The sequence below is a fragment of the Muntiacus reevesi genome, chromosome 2 (genome assembly GCF_963930625.1).
Source record: "Muntiacus reevesi chromosome 2, mMunRee1.1, whole genome shotgun sequence".
Lineage (NCBI taxonomy): Eukaryota > Metazoa > Chordata > Mammalia > Artiodactyla > Cervidae > Muntiacus > Muntiacus reevesi.
In genome coordinates, this window is record NC_089250.1 from 41,214,370 (window position 1) to 41,237,822 (window position 23,453).

The following is a 23,453-nucleotide window of genomic DNA, read 5'->3' on the forward strand; positions in this document are numbered from 1 at the left end:
TTCCAGGCGATAAACAGGAGTCATGCTTGTCCACGTCCAATGAGTCTAATAGTATCTGCTCAGCCCAGCGGTTCAGATGACAGAATGTTCTAGTCAGGAAAAGATCCACTAGGATCACTAGGCAAGTTCACTAGGGTAAGATGGCATCTTCCTCCCATCCAAGCAGTTCTTCTAGCCGGGAGGAGTGGACCCTGCCCTTTCCAGAGAGTTCCAGACCACACCCCTTGCAGGGACATGGAGGAAGAAACCTGGCTGCACTTAGCCACCCGGCAAAGATGGAGAGGGGGTGGCTTTCTGGTGGATAAAGACAGAGCACAGATGGAGCCGGGTCTGCTGACCCATGCCCCCACCCCCGTACTCACTAGGAGCCTTCTCTCTGGGCTGCCAGGGACCCAACAGGAGTCAGTCCCTCAAAGGGAACGCGGGGGAGAGACCTATGTTCTGGCCCAGCCTCCCATCCCAGCCCTCCAGAAACTCCACCCTAGGCTCCTGGCAGAGGAAGAGATGCCTTCTTGGGGGCAAAGGTTTGGTGACCAGGCAGGGACAGACAGTGCACCGTGGTGGGTCTCCTGGACGAAACAGACCATGACCACCAGCTCGAGGCCAGTGCCTGCCTGCCTGGCACCTCTGTGCCTGGGACAGAAGTGGGTTCACAGATTCTTTCCCTAAATCACTCTTTCTGGTATTTCTTTCTTCTTCTTTCTCTGTGAAATCCCAGCTGAAAACACCACTTCCCCCGCCTCCCCCAACCTTGGAAATGCAGACTATCTTGGGAGGTGCCCTCCCTCGCTCCCTCCCCACTACCCACTCTCCTCATCAGGATTATGCCCACCCACCGCCATCTCCTTCTTCACCCGCCCTAGTTTCCCCTCAATCCCCAATGCCCAGGCAGACGCTGGGCCGGACCCGAGTCTCAGCCCCGCGCAGGGTTTTGCGGGGGTGGCTGGCTGGTCAGGACTCGGGCAGATCAGGCCTGTAAAGGGGTCCTTAGGAACCTCAGAAAGAACGAACCAGAGCCTGGGGAGGCCTCTAGGACCGAGGGGAGCCATCGCTCCTCCCAGCCAGGAGGCAAATCCGCCCCACTAGTTTCCAGGGGCCTCCCCCTTCCCCCTCAGCCTCCGTCACCCACATTCCCAGACACTGGCCCGGGCCACCTGCCAGAAGCGATCCCCCGCGGGGCCCGGCCGCCCGGGGCAAAGTTGGCGGAGCCTTCACACGGAGCAGTTCCCTCCTTCCTCCTCCTCCTCCCTGCCGCCCCCCGCGCCCGTGGCCGCCGCCTCAGGCACGCGTGTCTCCAGGCTCTGCAGACGAGCCAAGCGGCGCGCCCCGGACGCCCCTCGCCCACCCGCCCGCCGGGCGCGCGCTGCGGGAGTCTCCCCGCACCCTCTTCTCCCGAGGACCGAGGGCCGGGCTCCGCCCCGCCGCCGCCGCCGCCCGCTAGCTCAAGCCGCCCGGGCCGCCGCCGCTGCCCCGCGCCCCGGCGCTCCAGGACGCGCGGGGCAGCCGGGGGCGCGGGCGGCGAGCGCAGGGCCGAGAGGCGCGGAGCTGACGGAGGGGAGGGCCGGGCGACGGAGGAGGGAGCGGGGAGCAGAGGCGGGCGCAGGATCCCCGGCGCCCCGCGCGCTCGCTCGCTGTCTCCGGAGACGCGCGGGCCGCCGCCGAGCGCACTAGCGGGTCACCTTGCCCAGGAGGTAAGTCCCGACCGCCCCGGCCGCGCGGGCAGCGGAGGGGTCGGCGGGAGTGGGGCGGGGGCCGTGGGAGGCGGGGGGGCGGGGAGGCGGCCCCAGCGCGGGAGAGAGTCCTGGCTCCGCCTCGGAGCGCGCAGACCGGCGGTAGCGCGGCTCCGGGGTGAGTCCGGGCGGTCCGGGCGGCGGGACCCGGGAGGCGCGGGGTCGCCAGGCGCCTGGGAGAATCGGAGCAAGGGAGGAAGATGAGGAGGAAGGGGCCGGGCGCCGGCAGTCCGGGCTGCAGCCTGGCGCCTCGCCACCCCAGACGCCCCGGCGGCGCCGAGGGGCCGCTGTGCAAAGTCGGAGGGAGCTGCTGATATTGAGACCCGGGAGCGAGGTGGAGCAGGGATGCCCGGGCGGTGGAGGCGCGCGGCAGGCATTGGCTCTGCGGGTCCGGGAGACCCCTTCGAGTGACTCATAGGAGACAGACCGGGGCTGGTGAGCGGGGCCGCGGCGGAGGTGGGGACCGAGGTTCATCTGGGACCGGGAAGGGAAGCGGGCTTCGCTTCACCAAGCGGAGGGAAAAAGGAAGGCGAGGGTGAGAGCGCGCTGGGGCCCGGGACGGAGACCGGGACTCCGGGAGCCCCTCGCGGCCGCTACAGCCCGCAGCCCCGGGAGCCGCCAGCCACCTCGCGGAGAGGGCAGCGAGTGGATGCATTTGGGGGTTCAAGTTGTGGTCACGATTTTCCTTGGTGCGATTTCTGTCTCTTCGTGTGCGCTCTCGGAGGTGAGGAGCGAGGGAATTGGGTTACAGGGGAAATTGGGCACTTTTCCTAGCAAAGGGGCTTTGATGGCGATGCGTTTGCAGCGGTTCCAGTGTAGTGGGCGCTTCGACTCCTGCTTTGGGAAGGCTGCCAGTGGGGTCGCTCGGCTTTTCTGAAGGACTAGAGTAAGGGGTCCTCTGGTCGCCTTCGTTTCCTGGGGTGGTCCCCGTGCACGCAGAGCCTTAGGCGCCTGTCACCCAGACTTCAGGTGCGCACAGCCCTTCTGCGGCGTCAGATGCGCTGGCGCCCGCCCGGCTGCTGGCCGGACTCCTGTCTGCGCCTTCTCGGCCGCGTCCTGGGTTCAGGTTCGGTGCGGCAGACACTGGCCGAGGGTATGGCCGATTTAGGGGCCGGGAATAGGTGGCTCCGTGCTTTAGTTAGACCCAGTCTCAGGCGGTGGGGTGAGCCCCCGGGTCTGTGGATCTTGTTGACCCCCCTCCTGCTGGCCAGTGTGTTTGGTCAGAGCCCAAAGGGAGCGGCTGCTGCGCTGCGCAGACCTGCAGCCCGTAGGGTGAGCCGCGGGTAACAACACCGGGAGCCGGCCAACTTTTCCTTGCTGAGGAGAGATCGCTGGGCAGTCAGAGTTGGTTCTGAGATGTGGTCTTCTGAGGGGCTTTGGCTCGCAAAATGCTCAGGGCAACCAGAGTGCGAAGCCTGCCCGGGGGTGGCCTGATGTCCATTCTGGCTAGGACAGGAAGTGGCTGGAGCAGGTTTGGGATGAATTATTGCATGCTGTGTGCCTGGCGGTGGTGTGGAATGTCTTTCTGGAGATCAGACCACAGGTGCTGGCCTGTGAGCCGTTTGAGGGCGAGTCCTCACCTCTCTCCCTCCCTCTCTCTCTCCAACACCCCGGGGTCCCTCTGCTCCCAGCAGAGGTTAGTCTGTCACTCATCCGCTGCCCTCTCCCACCCTGCCCCCACCTACTGCATGAAAATGGAATCGTGGTCATCAAGAAGGCCTTGTCAAATACAGAAAAAACTGGGGAAATCTATGTCTGAAGTTTTTTATGATGGAGAACATCAGTGGTTCACAGAGGGGCCGTGCCCCTCCTCCAACCCTGTTGCCTTTCCTCCTGTTTACGACTCTCCTGCGAGTTGGAGGCCATGTCTGAAAAAGGGTTTGGAAATCCATTCGCAGCTCCCTTCACTGCTCAACGCGGCCCCATGAATCTCCAGTCGATGACGTTTCATTTCATTTTCACGTAACCAGAGGCAGAAACAACTTCTTCGAATGATTCTATGAGAAATAGGTGATGATAAAATAGAAACAAAGATGTCCCCATGTCCATTTTGGGGTAGAAAAGAAACCTGCTAACCTCCTGGAGGCCCAAAGAGGGGAACTGAAGGAGGAAAGAAAAATTCAGACGCTGAGAAAAGAGACATGTAGAACAATTGCATTTGGCTTGTGCCAGTGACCGTGCAAGGGGTAAACAGATCCCAGTTTAAAACGGGATAAGCAAAAGAATATGTTTTGGTTAAAAAAAACCAAACTTGAATCATTAAGCAATTTCCCCCACATTAGAAGTGCTGCACTGACTTGGCCTGAGATCCTCATTAGCTCTAATGCATATTTTCTCAGGAGTTATTACTATTGTAATAGAATAAAAAGCTATTTCTTATGTAAGTTTTCTATGGGAGACACTAGTCGGTGCTATTCTGAGGTTCACGAGAGTGCTGACGTTTCATCTCTCAATTAGAGAGCATGTGCTGGTCACCTGGCCACATCTGGAAACTGCTCGCTCGGATGGGTTCCAAATGTGGGGTCTGTGAACTGGAGAGAGTCACCTGGGGCCAGCCTCCAGAGACCGCGGGAGGGAGCCCCCACACCTGCACACCCTTCACACTCCCTACGCCTCTGCTGACTTTAGAGAAAAGCTGCTCCTAAAAATTGCCAATAATGCGCTTGGAGGACTGGGCGGGCTTTCGGACACCTTGATAAGGTGCACTCTTGAACAGGATCCTCAGCCAACCTGCTGTGATGTGAATAACCAGCCCCTAGGCCAGCACCTTTATGTCCTCTGCCCCTAGCAGACAAAACCAGCATGACCCCCAGCGCCTCCCATTGGCCTTTTCAGGACCCACGCACAATGGGAATCCTCACAGCCACATGGGCTGATTGAAGCACTGCGACCTGTAGTCACAGCAACATCCTCGGACTGGGCAGGCAAAGGTGCAAAGATTGAAGGATGGGGTGTTGGTTTGTCAGCATCAGCACAGCCTTGAGCTAATGAGAAGCAGAAATGCCTGGTCCTTCAGTGGGAAGTCACATGAGGCTGTTTGGGGGGAAAAGGCACTAATCGGGGTCGACATTGGGGCCACAGCTTTGACCCAACATCACTACGCTGGAGGCCTTGTGCCAACACGTCAAAAATAAAAATAAAACATGAAAGGTATTCAAATATTAAATATTCCAAACATTGACCCAGTTCCTGCTTACGTCACCAGAATTGGAATAAGGCAGGTAGCACCCAGTGGTTTAAACAAATGTGATTTTTCTACATTCTCTGTGCAAGATATTAGGACATTTCACATTTTTTTCAGAGAGCTTATGTTTTAAACAGGAACAGCTGTAACTCTTTCAGGCACTGGACTACAGTTCAGGTCAGAGAGCCTGAGGACTTGGGCTGGGAGGGAGGAGGAAGGGGAAGTGGAAGGGGGAAAAAGCTGGAGGAGGTGTGGGTCTGCCCCAGGACACCTTCTGGAATTTCTGTGCTGAAACAGGCTCTGCTGCTTGTCCATTGGATGAGCTGAGCTCCCTTAACTTTCCTGAGATTCTGTTTCTTTCCCTCCGTGTTCTTCCCTGGGTTTTGAAAACAAAATATTAATGGTTGCCAGCGTTTTTAAATGGGAGTGACTCTGGTTTAGGAGTACTTCGGTTAGAGTGTTTGGTTGTCTCTCTGGGTGAAGTTTGCGTCCCCTTGGTTCTCAGGACACAGTTTGAGCCCTGGCCTATCCTTGCTCCCGCATCCTCCAACTTCTTGTTGGCAGGAGTCAGGATAAGGTTGGGGAGGGGGCCACCGATCCACAGAGACATATCCTCAAGTACGAACTGCCTGAGCACTGTCAACATTGCCGCTCTGTGGGTTCAGAGGATGTATATGGAAAAGGCTCATGAAGGATACCTCTAACACAACTGTATTTAGACTCACATCAACTTAGAAAAGTCACCTTAGAAAAGTGAAGTTTGTTCTCTAGGATGAAACATTTAAAGCAGATCATCAACCAACCATAAAGCATTGCTTATCATACACGATGATTTAGTTACAAATGTTTTGGCCAAAAGTACAAGTCATCTTCAACGATGTTATGACAGATAACCTGTTAAATTGCATGAAATGAAGTAAAATCAAATACTAAAGGAAAACAAACAAATAAGCCTTGGGACCCAAGAGAAACGTTAGAACTAAGACTAACACAACCAGGAAACAGTATGTGTGCATAGAAAATAATAAACAGAAAAGCTGCTTCTGAAAGACCAGCCCAGGGGACAACTCTGCACATTGGCTTGCTTAAAAAGATCTTACCACCCAGTTCAATTTACATTATCCTAGAAAGGTGGGAGTTTTGCTCTTAGGGGTCAAGTCAGTGTTCAATGTAAAACATTTTGAGTTTTTAGCTTCCAACTTCATCTTGTGTTCATCACAGTCATTTTTAAACATTGGTCCTAACAATGCTACAGTGACATTTTGGGGCTGTGACTCTGAGGGAGAGAACGTGGGTGTTAACTGATTGCAATCTGAGTCTTTCATCAAGGGCCTGCTTAGCTTAAATTCACATTTTTAAAACATATTACTTCTCAAACATTTGACCTGATTGAGTAATCACTTTTCAAACCTGTCTTCCATTCCTTCCTTAATCCTTTTTGTTGGGAGACATCAGTGCCCAAAACAAAACCAAAAAGCAAACAAACATTTCAGACAATTAGAGCCACAAAGGTTTTATTCCATTGCCTCAGTTTTAAACCAAAGATACTCCTGAAAGAGAAAAATCCCTTACCTCAAATATATTGAGGCTTCAGCCCTGCTCAGGAAAGCAGATAAACAAACACATGACATAAACTTAACCTTCCTGCCCTGGTACAACATGCGGTTTTTATGTGACCCTCATGATTCTGGCCTTCTCACCTTGGTGTCACGGGCTCTCAACTCTGCAATGTTTGAAATAAAAGTGTTTGCTTTTGAGGATTCCAGTGTGATTAAGTCCTAGGTCAGGGCTGGGAAGGGCTTCCCAGGTGACGCTAGTGTCAAAGACCCCACCTGCCAATGCAAAAAATGTAAGAGATATAGGTTTGATCCCTGGATTGGGAAGATCCCCTGGAAGAGGCCATGGCAACCCACTCCAGTGTTCTTGCCTGGAGAATCCCATGGGCAGAGGAGCCTGGAGGGCTACAGTCCAGGGTCTCAGAGTCAGACATGACTGAAGTGACTTAGCATACATGCATGCAGGGTTGGGAAACCCAGCGCTAAGGGCTGGGCTTAAGTTCCCTTTAGCACCAGAAGGGCTCCACAGATGTCCAAATCATGCCACCAAAGATTGCTACCCGATCTCTTGTTGGCAATGTCTCAGGTTCCCTTTATCTTTTTTTCCCCCAATTATTTTTATTAGTTGGAGGCTAATTACTTTACAATATTGTAGTGGTTTTTGCCATACATTGACATGAATCAGCCATGGATTTACATGTGTTCCCCATCCTGAACCCCCACCCACCTCCCTCCCCATCCCATCCCTCTGGGTCATCCCAATGCACCAGCCCCGAGCACTTGTCTCATGCATCCAGATTGCCTTTAAATAAAATATTCACAGGGACTTGCCTAGTGCTCCAGTGGTTAAGATTCTGTGCTCCCAGTGCGAGCACAGGTTCAATCCCTGGTTAGGAAACTAACATCCCACTTGGCAAGTGATAGGGCCAAAATAAATGTTCCCCAAAAAAAGAGTGGGGCAGAAATTTTTTAAAGATGTAATAGTAAAGGTAAAGTCTTTGCATTTCTGTAGCCAATCTTAGTATCTGAAATTTCAGCCCCGACCCCTTCCCTCAGGTTTCCTTTAGAAGGAACATTTCAGTGCCACTTGGGGTGAGGCTGCTGTGTCCTGCAGGTCAGCAGGAAAGGTGAGCTGAGGCGGGTCAACAGTGTGCTTTGGGTCTGAGACACCATCTGAGGCTGGCCCGTGCCCACGGCTCAGTCATTGGTAGACTCAAGAGCCAGGCATGTGCTCCAGACTGTGCCCAGTGGCGCGAAGACAGTGGAGAGGATCCTGCATTGGGCAAGCCCACCCCTCCCAGCCCAGCCTGGAAAGGCCTTCCAAGACCCCTGGGCTGCAAACAATCCCGTCCCATCTTCTCTCTCCCACTCTCTTCCTCTCCCCTCATGTCCTCCCTGCAAGCAGCTGCAAAACACAGGCTCCAAGCGGACGAATTAGCACGCTCACTGCCCACAGCTTTGCTTTTCTACACTGAACCCAGAGACACAGCACGCCTGGCTCAGGTCTTGGCGCAGGGCCATATCCCCAACGCCATCACTAAGGGATTCCTGTTAAACTCCACTTTTAACTAAAAGGACGTCATCTCTTTTGTTCTAAGTCCATTCTCTGCCTTTCACCCTTGATATTCTGTTGGCTGTGGATGGAAGGTCCCACCCAACACGTGGGCACCCTCTTCCTTGCCCCCTTTGCTCAGAATGAGATCTCAGGGCTCTTGCTGGCATCAGCCCTAATATCCCCCGGACTCAGCACAACACACCTGCCCAGCGGCTCAGAACACGAGGACCACCAATGTGACCGCGTCCCAGACCCTGTCGTCCCCCTTTGACCCCAGTGTTCTTGGCAGGATTGTTGATCTGAGTGTTCGGGGTATATGGTCCTTAGCTGTGAACAGGGCCACTGAGTTTATTTGAGGCCATCACAATCTGTTCTGAAGCCATGGAGGAAAATGGGCTGTGGACGAATAATGCACTTTCCTTCTCCCTTGCTGGACTCCAGCAGTGATTTTCCAAGTCCCTTTCTGGGAAGAACACGTACTTCAGGTTCTTGGGTGGTAGACATGAGATCCTGCCTGGATTCTCTTTGTCTCTGCTTGTATGTAGGACAAACCCACCCCCCAAGGTGAGTGGCTCCAGTGCAGCTGTGACCACTTGGCTGTGCCCACTGCCCATGGGTGTTTGATCCTGGTCCAAAGTAGAGAGGTTTTCATGTGTTCACGTCCTCGGCCCCCACGCTCCATCCACCAGGAGAGTGGATGCTTTGGACACACCACCGTCCCCCCTTCCTGTTCCCCTCTTTGGCCCTCGACTTAGAAGCTCCTTGGTGAGTGCAGCTTGGGGGGCTCTGAACTCGTCCTGCCCGGAGCTCTGTGGACAGACAGCAAGACAGTGGCAGCCAACCTCCCAGATGTGTGAGCAAAGGGCTTCCCAGTGACCTTGGTCAGGGTGGGCTCCGGAGCTATGGCCCGTCTAGAGCCACCTGCACGGCACCCCAGCTGCCTCAGGTTCCTGGGCTCCTACCTGGATGTCCAGTCGCTTTCAGACAGTCATCGCCTAGTCCAGTTTAGAAGTGCAGCCCCATCACACTGTGGACTGGAGAACGCTGCCCACTGGGAGTGCAACCCGTCCGTCTGCCATCAGCTCTTCTGTTCCATTCGGGCCTTGGAACACCATGGGGGATTGCTGGGGGAGGAGGGGAAGAGGGCAAATAGCTGTCTCTTCACTGGAGCTGTGGTCGTCCCCTCTCTGCTGTCAGGGAGGCACCACTGATCTGTCCCCAGGACCTTCCCAGGGCACATCTCCCTCCCCCAGGCTCAAAGGTCTCTGCTCCATCTGTGGAATGGGAGCACCATCTGTAGAGTGACCTCCACTCTTATAGCCACCCCAGCCTCAGGATCCGTGCTCCTGGCTTGTCCAGCTGGCCCCCAGGATAAAGTGTGTGACCTCTAGGGAACATGAACCCAGCCAGACCTGTGAACGTCTCTCCATCTTCAGACTGAGGGCCTGGGAGCTTGTGAACACGTGTGGGGGCTGAAGGCAGTGTGGGCCTGACATAGGGCTACTCCAGGAGGGGCTGAGCTTGAGAGGAGAGCAGCGATCGGGGTGCCCGGGGCCTTCTGAACTGTGAACCCTGATCCACAGTGAGTCCCACAGCCCTGCCCTCCTGGCTGCAGTGGATCCAAGACGCAGGGGAGCTGGCAGCCCTTCAGTGGAAATAAGGGCTACCGGGGGAGGGAGGAGGGAGGCGGGGCCCAGGGAGGCCAAGAGCCAGCCGGAAGGGCCCCTCCTCCACTTCCGGTGGCAAAGGCTGGGGGCGGGGAATCTGGAACCGCCACCGCAGGGAGTCCGCCCTTGGCTTCCCCTCCCCGGTTGGCAGCCCTGCTCTCTGTGTTTTCCCGGATGGAGCTGCTGTGCCCACCTGAGCTACGGTAGACTGGTTGCACCAAGGGGGCCCCATGGCCCAGTTGCCGAGTGAAGTAAATTGAGTTCACGCACTTGGAGGAGAAGCAGCAGCGCGCGTCTGAAGCGCCAGACGGAAGCTTTCACAGCACAGCAGCTTCTTCGGGGCTTCTTCAGGGAAACCCACCCACAGAAGCTTCTCCTGTTTGTCCCATGTTGCATCTCCCTCCCAGGCCGGGAAGAGAGACTGACCATGGGAAGTGTGTGTATCACGCGGTTTTATCTAGATCCCCTGTCTCTCACTTAGTGGGGTGAACCCCAGGGGGTTCCCAGCCCGCTCTGTGGCACTCCGGTTGCCAGAGGAAGGGCCCAGTGCATGAACCCTTCAGGGGTCTGTTCCTTTGCTGTTTGTCTCAAGGTCACGTTTGCCCACCCCCACACTCAGGTTTCTTGGTGCTGCGCTTAGTATAAAGAGCAGGACAATTGCCCATCCTGTGTCATCTTGGACTGACAGACACAGACAATTCCATTTTGTGATAAAAGCCAAGTGGGACAAGCATCACTGGGTCATCTGTCCTTCTGTGCTGGGTGGTGGTTTCCTGGGAGGAAAGTGTCCATGCGGGTGAGCAAACAGTGACCAGGGGTGAGGGGAAGGCCAGCTGTGGACTGGTCAGGGGGTGTGTGCCCACAGACCCAGGAGAACGGGTGTGTCCAGTACAACACACGACACTCGGAGGGGAAACTGCGTCCTCTATTGCGGCAGGCTCCAGATGGCACGGAGAATGTCTAAAGACATAAAACAGGGCGGGAGGTCACCTGGCGAGACCTGCTTTCTGCTCTGGCACAAGGCTTTTCCCAGAAGTTAGAAATGTCCTTAGATACTGCCCAGAAAGGCTGGTCTTCCTAGAATTTGTATTCAGAGCTTCAGATGTTTCAACAATGCATTTCAGTGAGATGGGACTCTGCTTGTTGCTTCCTTTTCTCCTTAAGACCAAGTTGGTCCCTTTCTTGGAGAATGAAACCAAGATGAGCTCAGTTGTTTCTCGGGGGCACAGATCAGAGGGCCATCGACTCTGCTGGAGTTCAGCTCAGCCTTAGAGGACATCTTGGGAACACAGTCCTGATCTACACCTCTCTTTCCTCTGAATTCTTCTTCCCCACCTTGACCTCCTTAGATTCCCCGACCAGGTCCTCTGGGCCAGGACAGGTGAGCCTGGCAGGAGCCCACTCTTTGTACCCTCCTCATACTCTGAGCAGCTGAACTGTCCTGGAAACATCACACATCTTAATTTCAAACTATACTACAAAGCTATAGTAATCGAAGCAGTATTTATTGACATAAAAACAGACACATAGATTGATGGGATAGAAGACAGAGCCCAGAAATAAGCACATGTGTATATATATGATCAATCAATGTATGACAGAGGAGACAAGGAAATGCAACGGGGAAAAGACAGTCTTTTCAGTAAATGGTGTTGGGAAAACTAAATAATCACATGCAAAAAATGAAGCTGGACCACTATTTTTTACACCACACACAAAAAGTAACTCAGGATGGGTTGAAAATTTGAATGTAAAACCTGAAACCATAAAACTCCTAGAAGAAAATGTAGGTGCTAAGCTCCATGACATCACTCTTAGTGATGGTTTTTTTGAATTTGACACTAAAAGCAAAGGCAACAAAAGCAAAAATAAGCAAGTGGGACTCCACCAAAGTTAAAAACTTCTGCACAGCAAAGCAAACCATTCATTGACAATGAAAAGGCAACTGACCTACTGATTGGGGAAAATATTTGCAAATTATGTATTGATAATGGGTCCGTATCCAAAATAGATAAATACTGTACAATTCAATAGCAAATAATAATAATGACCTTATTAAAAATGGGCAGAGAATCTGAGTAAAGATTTTTCCAAAGAAGACCTATAAATGGGCAAGTACCTGAAAAGGTGCTCTACTCACTAGTCATCAAAGAAATGCAAAAGCTAATAGAGATTTGCCAGGATAATGCACTGGTCATAGCAAACACCCTTTTCCAACAACACAAGAGAAGACTCTACACATGGACATCACCAGATGGTGAATACTGAGATCAGATTGATTATATTCTTTGCAGTCAAAGATAGAGAAGCACTATACAGTCAGCAAAAACAAGACTGGGAGCTGACTGTGGCTCAGATCATGAACTCTTTATTGCCAAATTCAGACTTAAATTGAAGAAAGTAGGGAAAACCACTAGACCATTCAGGTATGACCTAAATCAAATCCCTTACGATTATAAGGTGGAAGTGACAAATAGATTCAAGGGATTAGATCTGACAGACAGAGTGCCTGGAGAACTATGGACGGAGGCTTCTGACACTGTACAGGAGGCAGTGATCAAGACCATCCCCAAGAAAAAGAAATGCAAAAAAGCAAAATGGTTGTCTGTGAAATAATAGCTGTGAAAAGAAGTGAAAAGCAAAGGAGAAAAGGAAAGATATACCCATTTGAATGCAGAGTTCCAAAGAATATCAAGGAGAGATAAGAAAGCCTTCCTCAGTGATCAATGCAAAGGAATAGAGGAAAACAATAGAATGAGAAAGACTAGAGATCTCTTCAAGAAAATTAGAGATACAAAGGGAACATTTCATGCAAAGATGGGCTCAATAAAGGACAGAAATGGTATGGACATAACAGAAGCAGAAGACATTTAAAAGAGGTGGCAAGAATACATAGAACTATACAAAAAAGACCTTCACGACCCAGATAATCACTATGGTGTGATCACTCACCTAGAGCCAGATGTCCTGGAATGTGAAGTCAAGTGGGCCTTAGGAATCATCACTACAAACAAAGTTAGTGGAGGTGGTGGAATTCCAGTTAAAATATTTCAAATGCTAAAAGATGATGCTGTGAAAGTGCTGCACTCAGTATGCCAGCAAATTTGGAAAACTCAGCAGTGGCTACAGGACTAGAAAAGGTCAGTTTTCATTCCAACCCCAAAGAAAGGCAATGCCAAAGAATGCTCAAACTACTGCACAATTGTACTCATCTCACATGCTAGTAAAGTAAAGTAATGCTCAAAATTCTCCAAGCCAGGCTTCAAGAGTACATGAACCATTACCTTCCAGATGTTCAAGCTGGATTTAGAAAAGGCAGAGGAACCAGAAATCAAATTGCCAACGTCCATTGAATCACTGAAAATGCAAGAGGGTTCCAGAAAACCTTTTTTGCTATATTAACTATACAAAAGCCTTTGACTGTGTGAAATACAACAAACTGTGGAAAATTCTTCAAGAGATGGGAATACCAGATGACGTGACCTGCCTCTTGAGAAATCTGTATGCAGGTCAGGAAGCAACAGCTAGAACTCGACATGGAACAACAGACTGGTTCCAAATAAGAAAAGGAGTATGTCAAGGCTGTATCTTTTCACCCTGCTTACTTAACTTATATGCAGAGTACATCATGAAAAACATTGGGCTGGATGAAGCACAAGCTGGAATCAAGATTGCCAAGAGAAATATCAATAACCTCAGATAACACCACCCTTATGGCAGAAAGTGAAGAACTAAAGAGCCTCTTGATGAAAGTGAAAGAGGAGAGTGAAAAAGTTGGCTTAAAGCTCAACATTCAGAAAACTAACATCATGGCATCCAGTCCCATCACTTCATGGGAAATAGATGGGAAAACAGTGGAAACAATGGCTGACTTTATTTTGGGGGGCTCCAAAATCACAGCAGGTGGTGACTGCGGCCATGAAATTAAAAGATGCTTGCTCCTTGGAAGAAAAATTATGACCAACCTAGACAGCATATTAAAAAGCAGAGACTTACTTTGCCAACAAAGGTCCATCTAGTCAAAGCTATGATTTTTCCAGTAGTCAGGCATAGATGTGAGAGTTGGACTATAAAGAAAGCTGACTGCCGAAGAATTGATGCTTTTGAACTGTGGTGTTGGAGGAGACTCTTGAGGGTCCCTTGGACTGCAAGGAGAGCCAACCAGTCCATCCTAAAGGAAATCAGTCCTTAATATTCATTGGAAGGATTGATCCTGAAGCTGAAGCTCCAATACTTTGGCCACCTGATGCAAAGAGCCAACTCATTGAAAAAGACCCTGATGCTGGGAAAGTTTGAAGACAGGAGGAGAATCGGATGACAGAGGATGAGATGGTTGAATGACATCACCGACTCTATGGACATGAGTTTGAGTAAACTCTGGGAGTTGGTGATGGAGAGAGAGGCCTGGCTTGCTGCAGTCCATGGGGTCACAAAGAGTCGGACACGACTGAGTGACTGAACTGACTGACTGATGAAGCATCACCTCACACCTATCAGAATGGCTCTTATCAAAAAGACAGCAAATCAGTTGTTGAAGATGTGGAGAAAAGGGAACTGGTGCACTGATGGTGGAAATGTAAATTGGTACAGTTGCTATGGAAAACAGAATGGAGATTCCTAAAAACATAAAAATAGAACTACCATACATTCCAGCAATTTCACTTCTGGGTTTATCCAGAGAAAATGAACACAGTAGCTCAAAAAGATATATGCACCTCTGTATTCATTACAGCATTATCTACCATAGCCAAGATATGGGAGCAATTGACAGATGGATAAAGAAGATGTGATATATGTATAGCTATAGACACATATATAGCTATAAATATATACACACATATATACAATGAAATATTACTTAGCTATAAAAAGAAGGAAATCCTGCAGCAACTTGGATGGAACTTGAGGGCACTATGCTAAGTGAAATAAGACAGAGAAAGATAAATACCATAGGATCTCACTTGTACGTGGAATCAAAAAAAAAAAAAAAAAAAAATGAACAAACTCCAAACTCATAGATACAGTACAGACTGGTGGTTGCTACAGGCAGGCAGTGGTGGAGGGGTGGAGAAAATGGGTGAAAGGGGTCAAAAGTTACAAATTCCAGTTGTAAGAATAATGTTATGGGATGTAATGTACAGCATGGTGACTGTGGTTAACAGTACTGCATTATATATTTGCAACTTACTAAGAGAATAGATCTTAAAAGTTCTCATCACAAGAGAAATGTTGTAAGTATGCCTGTGATGGATGTCAGTTAGACCTATTGAGATCATTTCACAATATATACAAATGTTGATCATATGCTGCTCACTTGAAAGTGACATAATGTTATATGTCAATTATGCTTCAGTAAAACAAAGACACAACTGTGGCAAGGGTTGCTTGGCTGCTTCTTGTGCTCAGGAGAACCCCACTGGGCATGAGTGGGGATGGGTACCAGATGACCCAGAAGCCCAGGGGGTTCAGGTGAGGCCACCTGACTCTACCACTGCCTTCACAGATGTAAGATGAAGAAGATGCTTCCCCACTTCCTTCCTGGAATTACTGTGAAAATGCAAATAAAGGATGAAGTGGAGAGAGAACTTAGGTAGGGAACTGGGGAGGTTTGGAACTGAGGAGGTTCGATCCTAAAAAAAAAAATTTTTTTTTGAGAAATTCTAGAGATCTGTTTGACAACAGTGAGAATACCCTTAGCACTACTGAACCATACACTTGAAAGTAGTCCAGATGGTAAATTTTATGTTGTATATTTTTACCACAATAAAAAAAAGACCTATATTAATTGGAGCGCTAAGGTTCTAATTGCTAGCAAATAATTGATGTGGACTCTTCTGATATAGCCTCAGGAGTAACTCCTGCCGCATCTCATCAATTATGTGTGAGTCACAAGTCACATTGTTTCTCAAAAGTATCTTCTAGAATGTGATGCTATCTTAGGCCCATAGTCAGAAACTGGGGCAAAGATTAATAGCACTGATTTTGCACATTATGTGGGTGCATTTGTTATTATGTGATTGAATTCTTGGTGTTGGGAATTTTGTTCAATTCCATCATTCTCCAGAGATAAAAGGGAATAGGTGAGAAAAACAGAAGTTGCATGTCCTTACAAGCCTAACAACTTCTCCAAATTTATGCAAAAATCAGTGGCAACGCTGATTTGGATCCAGCCTTTTGCCTTTACATGTCTTATTTTCTCCTTTTCCTTATTTGTGTGCAAAATGAAAAGACCTGTTTAAAGAATTGTGTGAGTTCATAGGTTAGAAATGAAGCAGCAACAATAACAGAGAACCAGGGGCATGGGAGCTGAACTATAGGGGTTATTTTTCTGATGTGATATAAGCGAGGTGGGAGGTTGTGACTTGGCAACTCGGTGGGGTCAGGGCTATGTCTTTCCCACTTCTTGGTTCCCAGGCGGCTGCTTCAGCTCCAAACATCACGTCTGAGATCAAGGCAAGAGGTGGGAGAGGTAGACACAGACCCTCCAGAAGACACTTGCCCACAGCTGTCTTGGGCCTGAAGCTGTGTGTGTGGCCTCTCTCAGTTATAAGAAAGCCTGGGGTAAGGAGGAGGGTTTAACTTTTCCAGCCTCCAGGTGAAGGTGGGCAAAGGTGATATCCTGTGGTGGATTCTTCACCCAGCCAGTGACTGTCATCCACCGGTCAACAAGAAGAGTGCCAAGGGGTATTATGGGATGCAGTGGGATGGGAAGACCAGACCGTGTGTACACTAAGTTCCCTACACGTGAACAAGCTCCATTCCAAGAGTGCATTTGTAAGTCCAATATCTTCATAAGTTCAGCAAACATAGTTTAAGTACCCAACTAACACAGTCAGCTGTGCAGTCCTGTACTGTAATAGTTTATGGTGCTTTTCACACAAATAATACATAAAAAAACATTAAATCATGTTAAATCTTATAGTACAGTACCTTGAAAAGTACATCATGCTTTCATGCTTGCTTTCAGATATCCTGGACTTGAAATAAAGATATCATATTACTGTACTCTGTACGTAACATACAGTGAAACACACAAAAGCCCAACCACCTGTAGAGGATGCACGCACGTGACAATGTACAGCAGACAACGTGAAGTAACGTACGTGATTGGACATGCAAATGCACCTTTGCTTCTTTGAAAGGGAGCAATCTGAAGGTTCATATGTAGGAGACTTACTGTACGTGTGAACACAAGGGACCACGGTGGTTTGCTGGTGACAAATTGCGTGTAGTGTACAGGGGAGGGATGGCAGGCAGGTGCAGACAAGGGAGATGACAAACCTTGGGCTTGAGCCCAGCAGACAGGACCAAGGCTGAGCAGAGCTGGCTCAGCTCAGTGATCACACACATCTCCTGGGGGCTGGTAAATGCAGGCTCTGGGGCAGCAGATTGGGGCACGGGATGCTGCGTTCCCACCAGGCACCGAGCTGATGCTGTTGCCTTCTTCTGAGTGTCCCAGGTCCAGGTGATTCTCAGAGTAGTTGGCACAGTGGATTCACCAGGGGATGCTGAAAACTGTTTTATCCACTAATAATGTACAGAATACAAATTGAGTTCAATAATGTTAAAGGAGCAGCTGAGTCGGCTTTTCTTACCGAAACACCTGTTAAAGCCACACTCGCCAAACTCTAATGCACATGAAACCCTCAGGGATTTGCAGACAGCCGAGCCGGGCTCAGCAAGTCTGGGTCAGAGCTGGAGATCTGTGTTTCTAGCAAGTGCCCTCTGCTGCTGCTGCTGGTGGTCCCAGGTCACAGTTTGGGCAGGCAGGTGAAGGGCTGAGGGGGTGGGAGAGGGTGGGGGCACAGAAGAGGCGGACTGTATTCCCTGTGCCTGTTGTGAGCTGAGGAAGGGTCCCAGCTGTGTAGCAAGAGAGGCCAGCGTGCTGATGACCCTTACATGTGGGCTTATTCACCATATATAAACTTACATGGGGCTTCCCCGGTGGCTCCGTGGTAAAGAATCTGCCTGCCAAGCTAGGAGACGTGGGGTCAATCCTTGGGTCAAAGAAGGAAATGACAACCCACTCTAGTATCTTGCCTGGAAAACCCCATGGACAGAGGAGCCTGGCAGGCTACAGTCCATGGGGTCGCAAAAGAATCAGACAAAACTGAACAACTCAACAACAACAAACTTGCACAGCCTGGATTTATGGTTGAGAAGTAACATATATTTAAAATTTATCTTATGTAATATTTTTTTAAAACCAAATGCTAAAGTTGGCAATTGCTGTGCCTCTGGGTTGACCAGGATGAGTATTGCAGGTCGCATGGCTATGGCCCAAGCCCAGAGGGACTGTCCATACCATCCTACAGCCTCTAACGTCTGTGCTCTGCTCTCTCCATTTCCAAACCAGAGACCAGTGTTGTTAGTGCTAAGAACATGATAGAATATCTCACAAAGGCTCCAGAGCACTCCTTGACCGGCAGTGGGTCTAAATAAACAGAGGACTGCAAATGTGTAGACACCCACAGTGTGTATGTGTTCACATGTGCACATGTGCACATGAGTGAATCATGCATGTCTCCTTCCTTCCATATCTTGACCTGTGGGAGGTACAGTAGCTTGTTTGCAGACATGGGTTACAGCAGGGGTCCCCACCCCCAGTCCTCAGCCTGTTAGGAACTGGGCTGCCCAGTGGAAGGTGAGGGGCTGGGAAGCAAGCAAAGCTTCCCCTGTGCCTCCCCATCCCGCGCCGCCCCCCCACATTGCTCCCCATTGCCTGCTTTACTGCCTGAACCATTCCCCCTTCCCGGTTTATAGAAAAACTGTCCCACAGAGTTCAAAAGTCTGTTCTGTACTTCTATGTCTCTTTTTCTGTTTTGCATATAGAAATGGCCTCCAACTAATAAAATAAAATTAAAAAAAAAAAAAAACTATCTTCCACAAAACAGGTCCCTGGAGCCAAAATGTTGGAGACCACTGGGCTACCAATCCCTCTCCTCTCCCCACGCCCCTCCTTTGCACGGTGACACCTGTCCCTCCCACTGAGAGGAGGAGTCTCTTTCTCCACTCTAGGGTGGGGCCTGGCAGCCTGCCTGACTTTGACCCACACTGTCATGTGGAAGAATGATGTACCAGTTCTGAGAAGCCCTGGCTTCTTCTGCACTCACCCTCTGGACCTTGCCTGACTGGTGAAGGAGCCCTGGCCAGCACGAGGTCCAGCCCACAGCCACCAGGAGCCACCCCTTGCGCCGGTGGGGCTGACCAGAGCTTCCCGGTCCCAGTGGAGTCCCAGTGATCACAGCCTCTTGAGTGACCCCAGAAGAGACCAGCCAAAAACCAAGGAGCCCGGCTTAGCCCACCTGGTCACCCAGAGGACTGTGAGCAAATAGAACAGCTGCAAATAGAACAGTTAGCATTTTAACCTGCTAACTTTTGGGGTGTTTGTTACACAGCGAATAATGATTGACATCTGTGGCTAGAAAAACATGGGCTGGAAATATATCTGCATAAAAATATGTGTTTGAACTGCATTCAATACTGCAGCCCTGTTTTGTGTTTTTTAAGTTTTGGCCATGTTGCACAACTTGCAGGATCCTGGTTCCCCAACCAGGAATTGAACCCAGGCCATGGCAGTGAAAAGGCGGAATCCTAACACTGGACTACCAGGAAACTCCCAATACTGCAGCCCTTGAGCAAATGTCAGATGGGAGTTTAGCATGCCACTCGCTACCCTGCAGAGAGGAAAGGTGGGAAGTGACACAGCCGGCACCCCTGCAGAGGACCTGCCCCAACGTGAGCTGCTGCCTCCTCAGGGTGCTGGACCTAGCATCCCGGGCAGACATCACTCCTTCTTCATCCACACAAAGTGCTCAAAACTGCCGTGTGGACTGACCTCCCTGTCAGTGACCTAATTGTGGCTCCACTGCCCCAGGGTGGCTTGAGAACGGGTAGACCAGATGGATGAGCACTAGAGCGAGGTGGTGATAATCATTCCAGGTTCCAGACTGTCCCCTGGGCTCCAGAACCAGCTGAGGAGGGAACCAGTGTCCTCTGTGCTGTGACCCGAGGATGTGGGTGCAGGCAGCCCACCCCGTGGGCACACTGGCTCTGCCTAGAGAGCGGCATCCCCCCCGGTCGGCCTTCGCTGAGGGCTCTGCATCCTGGGCCCACATGCCTTACCGACGAGCTGAGATGTTCTGCAGAACAAGTGTTGAATATGGAGACACCCTCTCTGCCGGGATCCCCAGCTAGAAGCACGGCTCCAGGTTGGCCAGAACTGTGCCAGGGCTCTGCTGGCTCTGGGACAAAAGGGGGTGACATGTAAAAAGTCTCCTGTGTTGACACTGTTTCTCCGGCAGTGACTCAGCCTTGTCCATGGTCTTGGCAAGTCTGAGCTGCCTGTAGAGGCCGAGATTCCTGCTGGTGCCCTGACCTAGAACTGGATGTCCAGCTCCTCCTAGAAGACAATACGGTTGGCAGACAAAGGTCACATTCCTTCCCTGTTCCTTTATACACACACAGACTTGCATATGCACACACTGACCTATTCATACATGTGTAGACACACACGTAACGTACCAACATAAACATGGGTACATTCACTTGCAGAAACACACACACTCACACCCTGAACAGTAAACTCCACCATGTAAACGTCACTGCTGGACAGAGCTGTTTGGGCAGGGGGTGAGCCAGAGGACAGTTCTGGGGACACAGAGATGCCTCAGGGGGCTACTCAATTCCTCGTCAGGCAGCGCTCTCTCCAGGGCACCAGAGCCCCTGGCTCGTCCGGCTAGCAGATCTGAATGTGACCCCCAGGGGTGGATGCCTGCAAACAACAGCAGAGGGGTGGTGGGAGAGAGGGGGCAGTGGGAGCCTGAGAGCACATGTCAGGCAAGGATGTGGGCGGATCTGGGGCCCAGGTTTTTAGGTAAACGGATTCTCTCTGTTCTCCCCCTATGATGAGCAGTGGCAGGCAGAGTCTGCAAGGGGGTCTCTTCTGTTGTGCTTGGACCTCCTGGTGGCTGGTCTGTGTTCACATGGGTTTGGGGTTGGGGCGGAGGGAAGAGTACAGTTCCTAGAGGAGTTTATGTAAGGCTTGTCTTTGCAGCTTCTTGATTTTTATAGAGTTATTGCACCTAAAATAGCAGTCATGCTTTGCCTGTGAGCTCTTGGGATGGGGCTTGCTTGGGGTGTTTGGAAACTGGAGAGAGGCTGAGCTGGAGGGGTGGTGATGGGGAGGCGGGGGTGCGCAGGGACTGTGCTGGGGGCTCTGCAGTCCATTTGCCCAGGGCTGAGCCCTGGCTTATCCCGTGCCCTTTGCAAAGGTATTCAACCTCTCTGCCTCGGTCTTCCTATGAATGAAGAGGAGGTCCCAGTTGCCCCCGCTAGGGTTGTTACGTGAGCTGAGATGAGGCAATGCTCAGCGATGTCAGCTGAAGTCAGGGCCAGTTTGAGGGGGCATGCACTGCCTCGTATGGGGCCTTGACCAAGGGTGGGCTTTGCATGGGGGGTCAGGCCATGCTGGGAACCTGGGTAGCCAGGGCCCAGGTGGGCACAGAGGAAGGCGGGGCAGATGCCAAGTCAGCAGCCACTTCGGACGCTCTGTAAACTTGAACCGTCCATGTGGGGCCAAGCCAGGGAGGAGGCAAATCCCAAGGGATCCTGACCACCTCCCAGGCCTGGTAGGGGGTGCCCGGTCCCCTGGACTTCCTAAGAGCCTGATTGCCATGCAGGTGAGGGTGGCTGTTGAGAGCAAGTGCCAGGAGAGGGCTTCTCAGGTGGCACTAGTGGTAAAGAATCCACCTGTCAATATAGGAGATAGATCTGGGTTCGATCCCTGGGTCGGGAAGATACCCTGGAAAAGGGCACAGCAACCCACTCCAGCATTCTTGCCTGGAGAATCCCATGAACAGAGGAGCCTGGCAGGCTATAATCCATAGGGTCACAAAAAGTCGGGCAGGACTGAAGCAATTTAGCACATACACACGCCAGGAAAGGCCAGGTGGAGTCCTGTGTAACATGAGGCTATGGAGGCATAGTCCTCACAAAAGTTAGGGAAACCCTGACTAGTGTGTAAATATCATTCTGTTTCTAGTTGATGTGAAATTGGTTTTGTTGGAAAAATTAATTACACCAGCAAACCTGACCACACAATCTTCCTTGCTCAGAGAGTCTGTACATTCATAATTATCTGTAAACCTTGCTAAAGGTTAAATGAACTCACTTCCTAGGTCGAGTTCCCCTTGGGGCAAGAAGCCCACATGTGTACACACTTCTTGAAGATTGGTTCCTGATTTTAGTGTATTTATTTTAGCTGTATTTTCCTCCAACTCCAAACTATCCTTGAAGTGAAATGAAAGTCGCTCAGTTGTGTCCAACTCTTTGCAACTCCATGGACTGTACAGTCCATGGAATTCTCCAGGCCAGAATTCTGGAGTGGGTAGCCATTACTTCTCCAGGGGATCTTCCTCCAGAGGATCTCCCCAACCCAGGGATCGAACCCAGGACTCCCGCATTGCAGGCTGATTCTTTACCAGCTGAGCCACATCTCCTGTATTAATATAAGTTCTGGAAGTGTTCAGATGACCTTTCCCTAGAGTCTCCATGTGGAGCTGTGGTTGGTCTGACTTCCTCAGGCCACTCTGCTGACCAAGGACCCAGAGCTGGTGCTATTTCCTGGTCGCTGCTGAGTCCGGGATCGTGGACAGGGTGAAGCCAGAGCCTGGTAGCAGAGGCGAATTGCCCACTCACAACCAGACCAGGTCAGAGCAGGCTGAGTGTGACCAGTGCCCTCCTTCAGGCCCAGCAGTGGCTGGTCTGGTGGTGAATCATGAACAAGCAGATTCAAGCAAATTCTCGGGTGTGAGTGATCATGGACATGAAGCAGGCACCTGGAACAGTGTGAGCTGGAAGCTTCCAGAAAGACCCCTTCTCCATCCTGTGGACCACTGAGCGTTTTTATGAGCCAGGCTCATATGATGTGAGCGACCAGAGAGTGAGGCTGGCGTCAGCTACTGGGACATGCATTCCTGGGCGGCATGGGGATGGGTAGGTAGTGTAGACTGTGGAAGAAGTCTGCAGGTTCACATGACAGGTAGACAGGCCACTGCTGTTCAGTCGCAAAGTCGTGTCTGACCCTTTGCGACCCCATGTACTGCAGCACGCCAGGCTTCCCTGTCCATCACCAACTCCCAGAGCTTACTCAAACTCATGTCCATTGAGTCAGTGATGCCATCCAACCATCTCGCCCTCTGTTTCCCTCTTCTCCTGTCCTCAATCTTTGCCAGCATCAGGGTCTTTTCCAGTGAGTCAGCTCTTCACATCATGTGGCCAAAGTATTAGAGCTTCAGCTTCAGGATCAGTCTTTCCAATGAGTATTCACCGTTGATTGCCTTTAGGATAGACTGGTTTGATCTCCTTACAGTCCAAGGGACTCTCAAGAGTCTTCTCCAGCACCACAGACAGTCCATTGGAATGGTATCTATGTGGTGGCCATGGATGGTATCTATAAGAAAATGACTTTGGACCTGAGACCCTAAGGACAAGAAGGATCTGGCCAAGACCAGACGTGTGTCAAGGGTGTAGGTACAGCAGCTGAGACCGAACAGACCTCACAGAGCTAGCCTCACTGATGGAGAGGTGGGATCACGTGGCATCTCCAGGCGGACGGGCCGGAGCCAGGCTGTGTTCTGAGTCCATTAAGACCCTCACAAGTGGTTGAAGCAGGAGAGAGAGACTCTGATTCCTGAGTGGTCCAACTCTGACCATGAAGGGGAAGCAGGTAGGTGGGGCGGGGCCAAGGATGCCCGGTTG

At 50.8% G+C, this 23,453-nt stretch overlaps 1 protein-coding gene across 1 annotated transcript in view; it reads left to right on the top strand.

The window, feature by feature from the left end:
* Positions 1 to 1,613: 1,613 nt before the first annotated feature.
* Positions 1,614 to 23,453, top strand: part of SYNDIG1 (synapse differentiation inducing 1) — a 103,143-nt gene continuing 81,303 nt past the window's right edge. The window contains exon 1 of the mRNA XM_065919601.1: positions 1,614 to 1,691. The gene's annotated coding sequence lies outside the window, so the exon portion shown is untranslated. The remainder of the gene's footprint in view (positions 1,692 to 23,453) is intronic.